We start from the raw sequence: 15,888 nt of genomic DNA, 5'->3' as shown, positions 1-15,888 counted from the left end.
GTCTGTGGTTTATAGTTTTTAAGGTTGCTGTGGTGTACCAAGGCCTTTCTGGTGCAGAGTGACTGTTGTTAAACCATTTAACTGGTGTAACTAGAGGGATTGATTTAATTTAAATCCAATTAATTAAAGGGGATACTAGCATCTAAAATCGGGCAGAGGGTGTCCATAACTAACAATAAAGAATTTAATTAATTACATAGAATGGAGCAGGTGATGTGTTACTGTTGCGAGATGTGGGAGCCGGTGGACCCCATTGAGGCTCACGGTGATTACATCTGTGACAAGTGTCTGCTGCTACAAGAACTCCAGCTCCGTGTTGATGAGCTGGAGTCTGAGCTTCAGACACTGCGACACATCAGGGAGGGGGAGAAGTACCTGGACTCTGTGTATCAGGAGGTGGTCACACCTATGAAGTTAAGCAATTCAGATGTAGCCCATGGTCAGGGACAGGACGGTGTGACTACGAGTGAGGCAGGTACGGGGATCCAGGAGGTAGAGCTGGAGGAGCCGCAGCCCTTGCTCTTGACCAACAGGTTCGAGGTTCTTACTCCCTGTGGGGACAGGAGCAGGGACTGCAGGGAGGCTGAGCAACCTGGCCACAGCACCATGGAGCAGGGGGCCATTCAAGAGGAGGGAGTAAATAGAAATGTTGTAGTGGTAGGGGATAGTATTATTAGGGGGATAGATAGAGTTCTCTGCAGCCGAGAGCGAGAGTCCCGAAGGCTGTGTTGCCTACCCGGTGCCAGGGTTAAGGACATCTCCTCTGGGCTGGAAAGAAACTTGCAGTGGGAGGGGGGTGGATCCAGTTGTTGTGGTCCATGTTGGTACAAACAATGTAGATAGGACTAGGAAGCCGGTTCTGTTAAAGGAGTATGAGAAGCTAGGGGTCAAATTAAAAAACAGAACCTCAAGGGTAATAATCTCTGGATTGTTACCTGAGCCACGAGCGAATTTGGCTAGGACAATTAAAATTAGAGAGTTAAATGCGTGGCTCAAAACTGGTGTGGGAGAAATGGGTTTTGCTTCCTGGGACACTGGCACCAGTACTGGGGCAGGAGGGAGCTGTTCCATTGGGACGGGCTTCACTTGGCCAGTGCTGGGACGAGAGTCCTGGCGGATCATATAACTAGGGCTGTAGAGAGGGCTTTAAACTAACTAGTGGGGGGGAGGTTCCGAGAGAGCAAATAATAAAAATGACAACAGAGAAGGTCATAGACTTAGGTAGCAGTGGGGAAATTAAAAACCAGAGCGTGTCAGGAAGGGGCAGAAGGTATGGAGTAAAAGGTAAAGTAAGAAAAAGGGCAAAAGCAGGAACTAAGTGTCACAAAACATATTTGAAAGTTCTCTATCTGAATGCACGTAGCATTCGTAACAAAATAGACGAGTTAATGGCACAAATAACTACATATGGGTATGATCTTGTGGCCATTACAGAAACATGGCTGCAGGGTGACAATGCCTGGGAATTAAACATACCAGGTTATTTAACGATCAGGAAGGACAGGCAGGAAGGAAGGGGAGGTGGGGTGGCTATGTTAATAAAGGAAGGAATCACTGTAATACAGAGAAATGATATTGGGTCAAAAGATCAGGATAATGAAACAGTTTGGGTGGAGGTAAGGAATAATAAGGGGAAAAAAACACTAGTGGGCGTAGTCTATAGGCCTCCGAACAGTTGCAACTCTGTTGGACGGAGTATCAATCAGGAAATAGTTGAGGCTTGTAATAAGGGAGCATCTATAATTATGGGGGATTTTAACTATCATATTAATTGGACAAATCAAATTGGGCAGGGCTGCCTTGAGGATGAGTTCATTGAGTGTATTAGGGATGGGTTTCTTGAGCAGTATGTAACTGAACCGACCAGGAGGCAAGCAACCTTAGATCTGGTCCTGTGTAACGAGACAGGATTAATTAAAAATGTCCTAGTAAAGGATCCCCTTGGAATGAGTGACCATAACATGGTTGAATTCCATATTCAATTAGAGGGTGAGAAGGTTGGATCTCAAACAAGCGTGCTAAGCTTGAATAAAGGAGACTATGAAGGTATGAGAGCGGAATTGAGTAGAGTGGATTGGGAAAATAGATTAAAGGGTCAGACGATACATGATCAGTGGTGTACATTTAAGGAGTTATTTTACAACTTCCAAAAAATATATATTCCACTGAAAAGAAAAGGGTGTAAAAGAAAAGACAGCCATCCGTGGCTAAGTAAAGAAATTAAGGATAGTATTCGACTAAAAACAAGGGCATATAAGGTAGCCAAATCTAGTGGGAGGATAGAGGATTGGGAAAACTTTAAAAGACAGCAAAAAATAACAAAAAGATTGATTAAGAAAGGGAAGATAGATTATGAAAGTAAATGAGCAAAAAATATAAAAACAGATAGTAAGAGTTTTTATAGTTATATAAAAAGAAAAAGGGTGGCTAAAGTAAATGTTGGTCCCTTAGAGGATGAGACCGGGAAATTAATGGTGGGAAATATGGAGATGGTAAAAACACTGAATGAATATTTTGTATCAGTCTTTACAGTAGAAGACACTAAGGGCTAGATTTTCAGTCGCTTGCGCCAGCAGTTAGCGCCTTAAGAGAAGTGTTTTTCGGGCGCTAGGCGTGTAGCGCCCGGGCGCAGCGCAGTTTGCGCCCCGCCCCAAATTAAGTTGCCCATTAGCGCCGGCGCAAAGTTTAGCGCCCGCCCGGATGCGCGCGCAGAAAATGACGTCACATCCTCGTGCAACGCCCTTTGTGCGCCCCGATTCCAAACTTCAGTCGGACCGCCCCATTGTGCGGCTGGCGGCCGGAGCGTTTGGAAAAAGGAACGCAACACAACCAGCGCGGGCCCCGGGGGGCGCAAATTAAAGGGGACGTACTCTCCAGTATAAAGGCCAGCCTTTTTTCAGAAAACACTCTTGTGCAACGCATTTCTGGAGACACAACAAGGAGGATAGCTAACTGGTTCCAAGCAGCAAGAGCCAGGTATTTTTGGACTCAGGCCAGAGCGCTGCAAGTGGCCTTTTGGAAATTAGAGTGTTTGCCAGGATTTGATGGGGGTTGCATGGGGTGCCAACGCGGAGCTGCAGCTCCATGTCCGTAGGGCTCGCAGACGCATTGTGAGAGGGGCAGCCCTGGCTAGAGGCAGAGGGGGCTACAGGCGTCGGCCACGTAGGCCTTACCCAGTCAGGCTATACCACCAGCAGCGCTCCTACCTCAACATGAGTGCCGCGCGATGTGTTAAAAGGCTCCGATTCCGAAAGGAGGTGATTGCAGAGATCTGCCACCTGCTTCGCCGAGATCTGCGGCCAAAGCTCAGGTGCAGGACGTCTCTGTCGGTGGAAGTGAAGGTGACGGTGGCATTGAACTTCTATGCCACCGGCTCCTTCCAATACGCTGCTGGGGACATAGCAAACATCTCCCAGTACGGCGCGCATCGCTGCATCCGCCAGGTGACCGAAGCACTGTTCAGAAGGAGAAGCCAATTCATCTCCTTCCCCATGGCCCTGGAGAGCCAGCATCAGCGCGCATTGGGATTTTCCAGACTCGGGGAATTCCCCTTGGTGCAGGGCGCCATTGACTGTACGCATGTGGCTTTGCGGGCCCCTCTGGAGCATGGCGAGCAGTATCGCAACAGGAAGGGCTACCATTCTCTGAATGTGCAGCTGGTCTGTGACCACAAGCAGCGCATCATGGCAGTCAATGCCAGCTTCCCAGGCAGCAGCCACGATGCCTTTATCCTGCGGCAGAGTACTGTGCATGACATGTTCCAGGCACAGCCTCCCCCAAGAGGATGGCTACTCGGGGACAAAGGCTATCCTTTGTGCACCTGGCTCATGACCCCGCTCTGCGCGCCCAGGACCGCTGCTGAAGAGGCCTACAACGAGAGCCATCAAACCACCCGCAACATCATCGAGCTAATTATTGGGGTCCTCAAGCAGCGGTTCCGCTGCCTTGATCGCTCCGGAGGAGCTCTCCAGTATTCGCCGGACCGGGTCTCCCAATTTGTGGTGGTTTGCAGCATGCGACACAACCTGGCTATCCGCAGGACTCAGGCACTGCCACCTGACGTTGGACCAGCACCTCAGGAGGAGGAGCAGGAGGAGCATGAGGAGGAGGAGGAGGAGGAGCAGGAGTACGTTCCCAGGAGGGAGCGACCAGGGCCAAGGGCCGCACGACGCCACCTTATTACACGGTACTTCTAAGCCCCCTGTCAGGGAATGGCCAGGGGCCATGAGGGAAGATGAATGCAGCCGCTCCGCAACCCCTCAGCCGGCGAAGCCAACAAACACTAAGAAGAACAACCATGGAGACTGCATGAATAAAGATCATTTTTTATTACACAAAAATGAAAAGCCCTTCCCACATGAATCCCCAAAAACAATAAACGGGCCCCACAAAAAGCCCAACAAACGACTCACTCCCACAAACTGGGGAGGAGTCACTCCACCTTTCTTCAAACCGGGCCTCAACGTCGGCCTAACGCAAAAAATAAGCCCTCCAACAACACAACCATGGGCAAAATAAAGATGGCCACCGCCATATAAAAGGAAAGCTGCGCACACCCTCTACTGAGTGGCCCGCGAGGGCGAGACCTTGCCCAGCCTTTTGCCTCCCCTGCCCGGCCTGCTGCTCCTTCGCAAGCTCTGCCCAGTGGCTGCTGCGAGGCTGGGGGAAGGTGCCTGAGGCTCAGATGCCCTTCCGCCAGATGCCGCTGGGGGGCGGCCTACACGGCGTTTGGGCCTCGAGGGGCCGTCTGCTGAGTGGCGCACCTGAGCCTGGCCACCATCAGCTGCAGCCGCTTGCCCTTGACGCCCCAGTGGGGGAATGGCGGCGACGGATGGCGCAATGTGGGCCAGCTGGCGTGTGGGATGCGCTGGCTGGTGCTGTGGCGCGGTGGCACTCGGCCGGGCCCGCACTGCAGGATCCGCAACAATCAGCCGAGGGGCGGCTTGCTGGGATGGTCCAGCGCGGCGGCTGCCCTGGCGATGCCTGCCTGAGACAGCGCGTGTGGCAGCAGTGAGTGCCCCTGTGGTCCTGGTGTGCGCGTGCATCACAGCCGTCAGGGTCTTGACGGCATCAGTCAGCATGCGGCCACTCGCGGCAGTTGCTGCCCCGAACTCGCGCACACTGGTCGCCAGCGACTCGATGGCCTCAGGCATGCGCCCCACCACGCTCATGAGCTCCGTGTGGTGCTGGTCCGAATCCTCGGCCATATTATCCAGCTTCCGCACCTCCTCCGAGGTGAAGGTGTCCGGACTGGAGTCGCGACTCTCCCGCTGGGGAGGAGGGGGCCGAACTAGGGGACCCTTGCCGCGTTGGTGGCGGCGAGTGTGCCGAACAGCAGCACTCCCCTCTGATCCTTCCCCCCTTTGGGGGGAAGGCCGCGGGCCACGCGCACGGCTCCTGGGTGGCTGGACGCCACTGGTCCCAGAAGCTGCATTGCCCTGCGACAGTTCCTCCAGGCACTCGTCCAGTGAGGAGGTGTCAAGCATTTCCTCCTCTCCTGCGGGACGTGACTGTTCCCCCGAAGGTCCGGCTTGCTCCTCCTCCTCCTCCTGGTCGGAGGTGCTGTCACTGGCAGCTTCAGGGTCCTGGTCGTCACCAGCTGAAAGCAGGAATGCACAAGAGTAGCTTCAGAGTGAGGAGACGGCGTCAGCGAGGGAGTTAGGACTGGTGGCATTCAGCGCATTGGTGGGACAGTGGCAAAGGAGGTAGCTCGGATGGGCCAGTGCGACGCGAGAGGGCCAAAAGGCGAGGTCCTTACCATTGCCGGGCAGTGGAGGGTCGGATACTCCGCACGCTGTGGGGACAATCACACGGGCTCCCATGAGCACACACACGCGCTCCTCCAGCCGAGTGAGCTTCTGCAGCTTGGCGTGGCCACCCCTGGCACGCGCCTGGTGATTAAACGCTACTTTAGCCTGCAAGAGAAAGGACGGGCTGTAAGTGCGCAGTGAAGCCCTGATGTAGTGTGCACTGCCTCCCATGGTGGAATAGCGTGGACAGAGTGAAGCCCTGATGTAGTGTGCACTGCCTTCCATGGTGGAATAGCGTGGACAGAGTGAAGCCCTGATGTAGTGTGCACTGCCTCCCATGGTGGAATAGCGTGGACAGAGTGAAGCCCTGATGTAGTGTGCACTGCCTCCCATGGTGGAATAGCTTGGACAAAGTGTAGAGTGCCGAATGGCCATGTGATGCTCATGACTGTCCCAATGCTGCTGGCTGAGGGCTGGCCAATAGGACTTTCAGCTCCCTTTGCCCATCATGTCAGGTGTACATGCAAGAATGAGGAGGAGACTGGAAAGGCTACTCACCTTCACAATCCTGGTCAGATCGTTGTATTTTTTACGACATTGTTTGTGGGTCCTGGGGGCATCGCCGGTGAACGTCACCCTCTGGGCGATCTGCTTCCAGGCTTTGGTGTAGTCGTGGTGGGTTGGATTCCTCCCACTCTCTGGGAACAAGATCTTGCGCCTCACCTCCAGAGCTGTGACCATTATGTCCAGATCACCCTCTGAGAAGCGCAGGGCACGCTGACGGGCCTTCTCTGGCGTTGCCATGACTCCCTGGGGCTGAGCAGCAGACCAATTCGTCCCTTCCCCCTTTAAGAGCTGGTCGGCGCCACGGGGTCTGCTGTCAGTCCAAAAATGACCGCACCCGCGCTGCGCCCTGCCTGGGCGCTATCCCTCTGGACCACCGGCTTAGCGCCTAAAGATAGGAGTGGAACGCCTCTTTTAGCGCTCCACCAATCTCTTAGGGCGAAGCCACTGAATTTCCGGCAACGGGGCGCTACTTTGGGGCGGGCGCTAACTTCGGGCGGGCGCTAAGGTTAGCGCCCCAAAACTGTCTATACTGAAAATCTAGCCCTAAGAATATCCCAACACTGGACAAACAGGGGGCTATAGGGGGGGAGGAGCTAAATACGATCAAAATCACTAAGGAAGTGGTACTCGGTAAAATAATGGGACTCAAGGCGGATAAATCACCTGGACCTGATGGCTTACATCCTAGGGTCTTGAGGGAAGTGGCGGTAGGGATTGTGGATGCATTGGTAATAATTTTCCAAAACTCCCTGGACTCAGCAAAGGTCCCGGCAGACTGGAAAACTGTTAATGTAATGCCCTTATTTAAAAAGGCAGAAGGCTGGAAACTATAGATCGGTTAGCCTAACATCTGTGGTAGGTAAAATATTGGAGTCCATTATTAAGGAGACAGTAACAGGACATTTGGATAATCATAATTTAATAGGACAAAGTCAGCATGGTTTTATGAAGGGGAAGTCATGTTTGACAAATTTGCTGGAGTTCTTTGAGGAAGTAACATATAGGGTGGATAAAGGGGAACCAGTGGACGTAGTGTATTTAGACTTCCAAAAGGCATTTGACAAGGTGCCACACAAAAGATTATTGCTTAAGATAAAAAATCACGGGATTGGGGTAATATTCTGGCATGGATAGAGGATTGGCTATCTAACAGAAGGCAGAGAGTTGGGATAAATGTTTCATTCTCGGACTGGTAATCAGTAACTCGTGGTGTACCACAGGGGTCAGTGCTGGGTCCCCAACTCTTTACAATCTATATTAACGATCTGGAGGAGGGGACCGAGTGTAACATATCAAAGTTTGCAGATGATACTAAGATGGGAGGAAAAGTAGTGAGTGAGGAGGACATAAAAAACCTGCAAGGGGACATAGACAGGCTAAGTAAGTGGGCAGAGATTTGGCAGATGGAATACAATACTGGAAAGTGTGAGGTTATGCACTTTGGCAGGAAAAATCGTAGAGCGTTATTATCTTAAAGGCAAGAAACTGGAAAGTACTGAAGTACAAAGGGATCTGGGGGTCCTGGTGCACGAAACTCAAAAGGTTAGTATGCAGGTGCAGCAAGTGATTAAGAAGGCCAATGGAATGTTGGCTTTCATTGCTAGGGGGATAGAATATAAAAATAGGGAGGTATTGCTTCAGTTGTACAAGGTATTGGTGAGACCGCACCTGGAATACTGCATACAGGTTTGGTGTCCATACTTAAGAAAAGACATACTTGCTCTCGAGTCAGTACAAAGAAGGTTCACTCGGTTAATCCTGGGGATGAGGGGATGGACATATGAGGAGAGGTTGAGTAGATTGGGACTCTACTCATTGGAGTTCAGAAGAATGAGAGGCGATCTTATTGAAACATATAAGATTGTGAAGGGGTTGGATCGGGTGAATGCGGGGAGGATGTTCCCGATGATGGGTGAAACTAGAACTAGGGGGCATAGTCTTAGAATAAGGGGCTGCTCTTTCAAAACTGAGATGAGGAACTACTTCACTCAGAGGGTGGTAGGTCCATGGAATATGCTGCCCCAAAAAGCTGTAGAAGCTACATCATTACATAAATTTAAAACAGAAATAGACAGTTTCCTAGAAGTAAAGAGAATAAAGGGTTATGGGGAGCGGGCAGGAATTTGGACATGAGTCTAGGTTCGGATCGGTCATGGCCCTGTGGGTAGCGGAGCGGGCCCAGGGGCCGTGTAGCCTGATCCTGCTCCTATTTCGTGTGTCTAATTCTGTTAGATTCAGGAGATGGTTCTGTGATAGTAGATTGGCGGTTAGGATCAGATCAGCCATGATCTTATTGAATGGCGGAGCAGGCTCGAGGGGCCAATTGGCCTACTCCTGCTCCTATTTCTTATGTTCTTATGTTCTTATGCAGGTCCCAGATGCTTAGTTTGTCCTGGCTGGTCAATCCATCTATTCCCACGTAGGAAACCGGCAGCAACACAGGACAGTCTTGCACTTTTACTGTCTGCAGGGGCTCTCCCAAGTTCAGGACATTATTGATGGTGTGCATGTTACCAGATAGGCCCCTAACCCCAATGCTACAACCTTCATAGACAGAAAGGATTTTATTCCATGAATGTGCAGCTGGTCTGTGACCATGCAGAACCCTGGCAATTGCAAGATTATGTTAATGAGCTGACATCATAGTGGAATTTGATGCGTTTTCTTTATTGTGGAACTAAGTAAAAATTCTAGTGCAAGGTAGTTGAGATCGGGCTCTTGCAGCCAATCTGCAGTGGAGGTTTTCATGCCATCGGTCTGGGTTAGATTTGAGCCCAGGTCTCGGAGGTGAAAGGTCAGTGTCTAACCTAATCCCTTAAAACAAGACTTTAATGGCAGCAGTGCTATTTTCTCCCTGACACTGAATCAGTGTAAACATTTAATTTGTGTAAAAATTTAGAACACTTGAAAAATAGGACCCTAATTTCCTCCTGGTTATTTTTTTGCAGTTCAGGTATTCTCTCAATCACGCTAAAGGCAATCGTACGTTATGAAAGAACTGCAGTCAGAATCAGAGGAATTTATAATGGGGAACAAAGAAATGGCAGACCAACTAAATACATATTTTGGTTCTGTCTTCACAAAGGAGGACACAAATAACCTCCCAGAGATGCCGGGGAACATAGGGTCTGATGAAAGAGTGGAACTGAAAGAAATCAGTATTTGTCGGGAAATGGTGTTAGGGAAACTGATGGGACTGAAGGCTGATAAATCCCCAGACCCTACATCCTAGGGTACTTAAGGAAGTGGCCCTAGAAATAGTAGATCATCTTCCAACATTCGATGGAATCTGCAACAGTACCCATGGATTGGAGGGTAGCTAATGTTACCGCAATATTCAAAAAAGGTGGTAGAGATAAAACGGGGAATTACAGACCGGTAAGCCTGACATCGGTAGTGGGGAAAATGCTAGAGTCCATTATAAAAGATGTAATAGCAGAGCACTTGGAAAACAGTGACAGGATCGGACAAAGTCAACATGGATTTACAAAAGGTAAATTGTGCTTGACTAATCTACTGGAATTTTTTGAGGATGTAACTGGTAAAATAGATAAGGGAGAACCAGTGGATGTGGTGTATCTGGACTTTCAGAAGGCCTTCGACAAGGTCCCGCATAAGAGAGTAGCGTGTAAATTTAAGGCACATGGGATTGGGGGCAAGGTATTGACTTGGATAGAGAACTGGTTGGCAGACAGAAAGCAAAGAGTTGGAATAAACGGGTCTTTTTCCGAGTGGCAGGCAGTGACTAGTGGGGTACCGCAGGGATCGAACCTAGGACCCCAGCTGTTCACAATATATATTAATGATCTAGACAAGGGAACTAGATGTAATATCTCCAAATTTGTAGACGACACAAAGTTGGGTGGGCGTGTGTGCTGTGAGGAGGATGCCGAGAAACTCCAGTATGATTTGGACAGGTTGGGTGATTGGGCAGAAGCGTGGCAGATGCAATATAGCGTGGATAAATGCGAGGTTATCCACTTTGGTGACAAAAACAGAAAGGCAGACTATTATCTGAATGGCAATAGATTGGGAGAAGGGGAAGTGCAACGAGACCTGGGTGTCCTTGTGCACCAGTCGCTGAAGGTAAGCATGCAGGTGCAGCAGGCGGTTAAGAAGGCAAATGGTATGTTGGCCTTCATAGCGAGAGGGTTCGAGTACAGGAACAAGGATGTCTTGCTGTATTTGTACAGGGCCTTGGTGAGACCACACCTTGAGTATTGTGTGCAGTTTTGGTCGCCTTATCTGAGGAAGGATGTTCTTGCCATGGAAGGAGTTCAGCGAAGGTTCACCAGGCTGATACCTGGGATGGCAGGAATGACGTATGAGGAGAGATTGGGTCGATTGGGCTTGTACTCACTGGAGTTTAGAAGAATGAGAGGGGATCTCATTGAAACTTATAAAATTCTGACAGGACTGGACAGACTAGATGCAGGAAGGATGTTCCCGATGGTCGGGGAGTCCAGAACCAGGGGTCACAGTCTAAGGATGAGGGGTAAGCCGTTTAGGACAGAAATGAGGAGGAATTTCTTCACCCAGAGAGTGGTGAACCTGTGGAATTCTCTACCACAGAAGGCAGTAGAGGCCAGTTCATTAAATATATTCAAGAAGCAGTTGGATATATTTCTTAAGGCTAAAGGGATCAAGGGATATGGGGAGAAGGCAGGGACAGGGTACTGAATTTGGATGATCAGCCATGATTGCATTAAATGGCGGAGCAGGCTCGAGGGGCTGAATGGCCTACTCCTGCTCCTATCTTCTATGTTTCTATGCCTGTGCTCACTGTCACTGCTATATACTAGTTAAGGGAATCAGGTACTGGACTGCCCCAGGGGTTTGTGCTGGGGAAGTTATGTTACAGTTATATAAAGCTCTGGTTGGACCCCATTTAGAGTACTGCATTCAGCTCTGGGCCCCGCACCTCAGGAAGGATATACTGGCCTTGGAGGGGGAGCAGCGCAGATTCACCAGAATGACATCGGGACTAAAAGGGTTCAATTATGAGGCCAGGTTACATATTCCCTCGAGTATAGAAGGTTAAGGGGTTGTCTAATTGAGGTGCTTAAAATGATTAAAAGACTTGATAGGATAGATAGTTTATATTTTGTCTGGTGGGGCGTCTAGAACAAGGGGGCATAACCTTAAAATTAGAACTAGGCCATTCCGGGGTGATATCAGGAATCACTTCCTCACACAAAGCGTAGCGTAAATCTGGAACTCTCTTCCCTCAAAAAGCTGTTCAGGTTGGAGTTCAATTGAAAATTTCAAAACTGAGATTGATAGATTTTTGTTATTAAGGGTTATGGAACCAAGGCGGGTAGATGGAGTTAAGATACAGATCAGCCATGATCTGATTGCATGGCGGAACAGGCTTGAGGGGCTGAATGGCCTATTCCCTGTTTCTACCGTTGCTAATCTACATAAATAATCTGGCACAAAGTATACTGGTCAAAATTGTAGATGATACTAAATGGGTGGGGAGAGAGTCACGACCGATGAAGCAACCAAGAAACTACAGAAGGCCTGAGACAGAAGAACTATGGCAGGTGAATTTCAATACAGATAAACGCAAGGCCTTACACACTGGAAGCAAAAGTGAAAAACATTCTTTCTCAATGAATAGTACTGAACTAGCTAAGGGAGAAGCTGAAAAAGATCTGGGAGTGACAGTGGAATCAACATTTCCATGCCCAGTTATTGCTGAGCTTTTTTAGGAATTCGGTAAACTATAAGCCTGAGGCCGATACTGTATAGTACTGGTTAGGCTGCACCTTGAGTACTGCATTCAGTGAGACACTAGCAAAGCATCTGAGTCCTAGAAACTACCACCCACATCCCAAGAATTTAATTAAAAAATAAATATTAAAAGAGTCGGCACTGTGCAGTATCCAATGGGCCTGATCCATGATGGGTCCAGAGCCTTGTTTTGAATGGGGCTCATGTGTTCTCTCAACTGGGGCAGAGTCCAATTCTCAATGGGACTGGAGTTCGGTCCTGTGACATGCCTATATTATTTTCATAGGTAAAGTGAGCCAGTATTACACACTGGCACCCAGCAGTATCAGGAACAGAAAGCCCGATGTCAATTTTACAGACAGATATCAAACCAAACTGTGAAGCGGATGGACCGGGGAGTGTTTATTTACTGGTGGCCAAGCAAAACTGTTTGGAACTCAATAATTAAATAGTTCCCAAAGAGACTCACCCAGAGAGCACACCACTGAAATCTAGGAGGAAGTATTAAAAAAGCCATGTCATCTTGGGAGAACATAAAAGTAACCAATCTAAGAGTGTATGCAACATGACTCACATCATGGAGTCCTCTGTAAATTGCATGAGTTATTTTTAACAGTTGCAGTGAAAAAAGCTGATTTTTCTTTTGTGAAACAGAGGTGAAGGGCCAAGGCTAATAATGCAGACCAACACCAAGGCTGAAAAGAGTAGAAGTGAAGATTAGGTAAACCAAGAAGTTGTGCTTAGGTGACGCTAAGATTGGGTTTTAAAAGTAGATTGTAGGAGGCAGAGAAGACTGAGGGAGGTGAGGATTTCCATAGTTTTGATGTCCTGGGAAAGAAGGAGTTGGAGTAGGAGACGGTACAATCAGTCTTGATTTAGAAATAGAGGGTGTAGGGAGGAGGAAGATTATGTAAGAGACTGTATTTGAAGCTTAGGATAATGAAGAGAGGAATGTTCAGAATATCTGGCATCAATTGAAAATGTATAGTTATGAAAGCTATGGCAGCCTCAGTGACTACCACCATGTTACGTAAACTCCCTCCTCTCCCCCCTTGATACCTCCTATAAAAGCCTTTTGGAATATAATTGAACACTACAAGATGAACTCTAAAGATTTTGATGAACCTTAAATAGGAACAGGAGTAGGCCATTCAGGCCCTCGAGCCCGTTCTGCCATTCGATTAGATCATGGCTGATCTGTATCCTAACTCCATCCACCTGCCTTGGCTCCTTTTATATCCTTGTTTCGCAAATAGCTGTTGATTTCAGATTTTAAATTGTTAATTGAGCTAGCATCTACTGCTTTTTGTGGGAGAGAGTTCCACACTTCTACCACCCTTTGTGTGCAGAGAAGATTTACAAGGATGATACCAGAAATGCGAGGGTATACATATCGGGAAAGGATGAACAGGCTGGGTCTCTTTTCTCTTGAAAAAGAAGGCTGAGGGGTGACCTAATAGAGGTCTTTAAAATTATGAAAGGTTTTGATAGAGTGGATACAGAGAGAGTGTCTCCACTTGTGGGGAAGAGCATAACTAGAGGCCATCAAGGGAGTGGTTGAAGCGAAAAATATAGATACATTTAAGGGGAGGCTAGACAAGCATATGAGGGAGAAGGGAATAGAGGGTTACACTGATAGAGTTAGATGAGGAAAGACGGGAGGAGGCTCGAGTGGAGCATAAACACCGGTATGGACTGGTTGGGCCGAATCGCCTGTTTCTGTGCCGTATATCCTGTGTAATCCTAAGAAGTGTTTCCTAACTTCTGAATGGCCTGGCTCTGATTTTAAGGTTATGTCCCCTTGTCCTAGACTCCCCCACCAGCGGAAAAAGTTTCTCTTTACCTACCCTATCAATTCCTTTCGAAATCTTAAAAGCCTCAATCAAATCACCCCTTAACCTTCTATAATCCAGGGAATACAAGCCTAGTTTATGTAATCTCTCCTCTCAATTTAACCCTTGGAGCCCTGGTAACATTCTGGTGAATCTGACCTGCACTCCTTCCAAGGTTCTTTCTAAGGTGCAGTGCCCTTCTCGCTCCTCTTACTGGAACCATGTCGATACTGTGAACAATGTAACTTTGAGCCCCCACTGAGTACTTTTGCCATTGAATAAACTTCAGAAATTTAAAGGTAATGAAGCCTGGTATTCAACACCCCTTGCCCTGCCTCCATTGTGCTCACTGAAGAGAGGACGTCACTTCGTAAAGTTAGCTTAATAAACTAACAAAGAGGTTGTGATCAACAAATATAGCACTGTTGTGATGGCTGCTCATTCTGTCTCTGCATCAGGCAACTGAAAAGAGTTGCCTTTGAATAATAAAATATGTGGACATCCTAGCTGTCAAACATCACCTCCCTTTAGTGATGCACTGTGATCATTTCTGGGGGTCTTCCTTTAACACTAAAATCCATGCAGACTGATGTGCCTCAATGAATCCGAGACTCAATGTTAACGGAACAAAGCAAGGCTTTTATTAGCTCAGAAAGTAATACACATTGGAGAAGTGTCTCTCATCCAGAGATCTGCTGTACTGTCTGAGAGACACGCTGGGGCTTGCTTAAGTAGGGGCCAGGTATGGGCGGAGCCCTACATACAATACAATCCAGGTAAGGAAATGAAACTGAAACTAAACTAAACACAGAGAATACAGTGCCTGATGAATGGCATATTTCATCACATTCATCCCTTCTACAGATTTAGTCTGTTCGGGGGTTTGATAGTCCTCTGTGACCGACGTGGCTGTTGTGGTGCCGCGGGTGTCGGCTGGGTGTCCCCGGTGGTCTCCTGGGCCTCTGCCGGGGGTGCCGCCAGGGTTGTTGAAGGGGTAGTTGGTGGGGGCACCGTTGGTCGATGTTCTTCCGGGGGTGATGAAAGAATAGTGGGTGGGTAAGAATTGCTGTGATCGTTGTTGCTGTTGTGGTCGTGGTTGTTGTCGTTACCGGCTGGGGCGACGTCTTTTATGGACACGGTGTCCTCCCTTCCGTCGGCGTGCCGGACATACGCGTATTGGGGGTTGGCGTGGAGTAGGTGCACTGACTCCACGAGAGGGTCTGTCTTGTGGCCCCTCACATGCCTTCATACAAATACCGGACCTGGGGTGGAGAGCCATGACGGCATGGATACGCCTGAGGTGGATTTCCGGGGAAAGACAAACATTCGTTCATGAGGCGTGGCATTAGTGGCAGTACACAATAGCGACCGTATCACTAGCAGACAGTGTGGACATGGGAGGACTTCCTGCCAGTGGGAGATAGGGAGGCCCTTGGTCCTTAGAGCTAGAGTGACTGCTTTCCATACTGTCCCGTTCTCTCGCTCCACCTGGCCGTTACCCTGGGGGTTGTAGCTGGTGGTACGGCTCGTGGCGATCCCCCTGGACAGCATGTACTGGCGTAGCTCTTCACTCATGAAGGACGCCCCCCTATCCGTATGGATGTAGCTCGGCATACCGAACAGGCAGAACAGGCTGTTGAGGCATTTAATGACCGTGGCGCTGGTCATGTCTGGGCAGGGGAAGGCGAATGGGAAACGGGAGTATTCGTCCACAATGTTCAGGAAGTAAACATTGCGGTCGACTGACGGGAGGGGGCCCTTGAAATCTAAGCTGAGCCGCTCAAAGGGCCGTGTAGCTTTGATTAAGTGGGCTCTATCTGGGCGGTAGAACCGAGGCTTGCACTCAGCGCAAGTGCGGCAGTTCCTGGTCAGAGACCGAACTTCCTCAATCGAGCAGGGTAAGTTGTGGGACTTTATGAAGTGGAACAGCTGTGTGACCCCTGGGTGGCAGAGGTCGTTGTGGAGGGCCTGTAGCCGATCCCCGGTGGCGCTGGCACACATCC

The sequence above is a fragment of the Somniosus microcephalus genome, chromosome 33, assembly GCF_052327205.1.
Source record: "Somniosus microcephalus isolate GS21.2 chromosome 33, FLI_Smic_1.0, whole genome shotgun sequence".
Lineage (NCBI taxonomy): Eukaryota > Metazoa > Chordata > Chondrichthyes > Squaliformes > Somniosidae > Somniosus > Somniosus microcephalus.
This window is presented reverse-complemented; position numbering follows the sequence as displayed.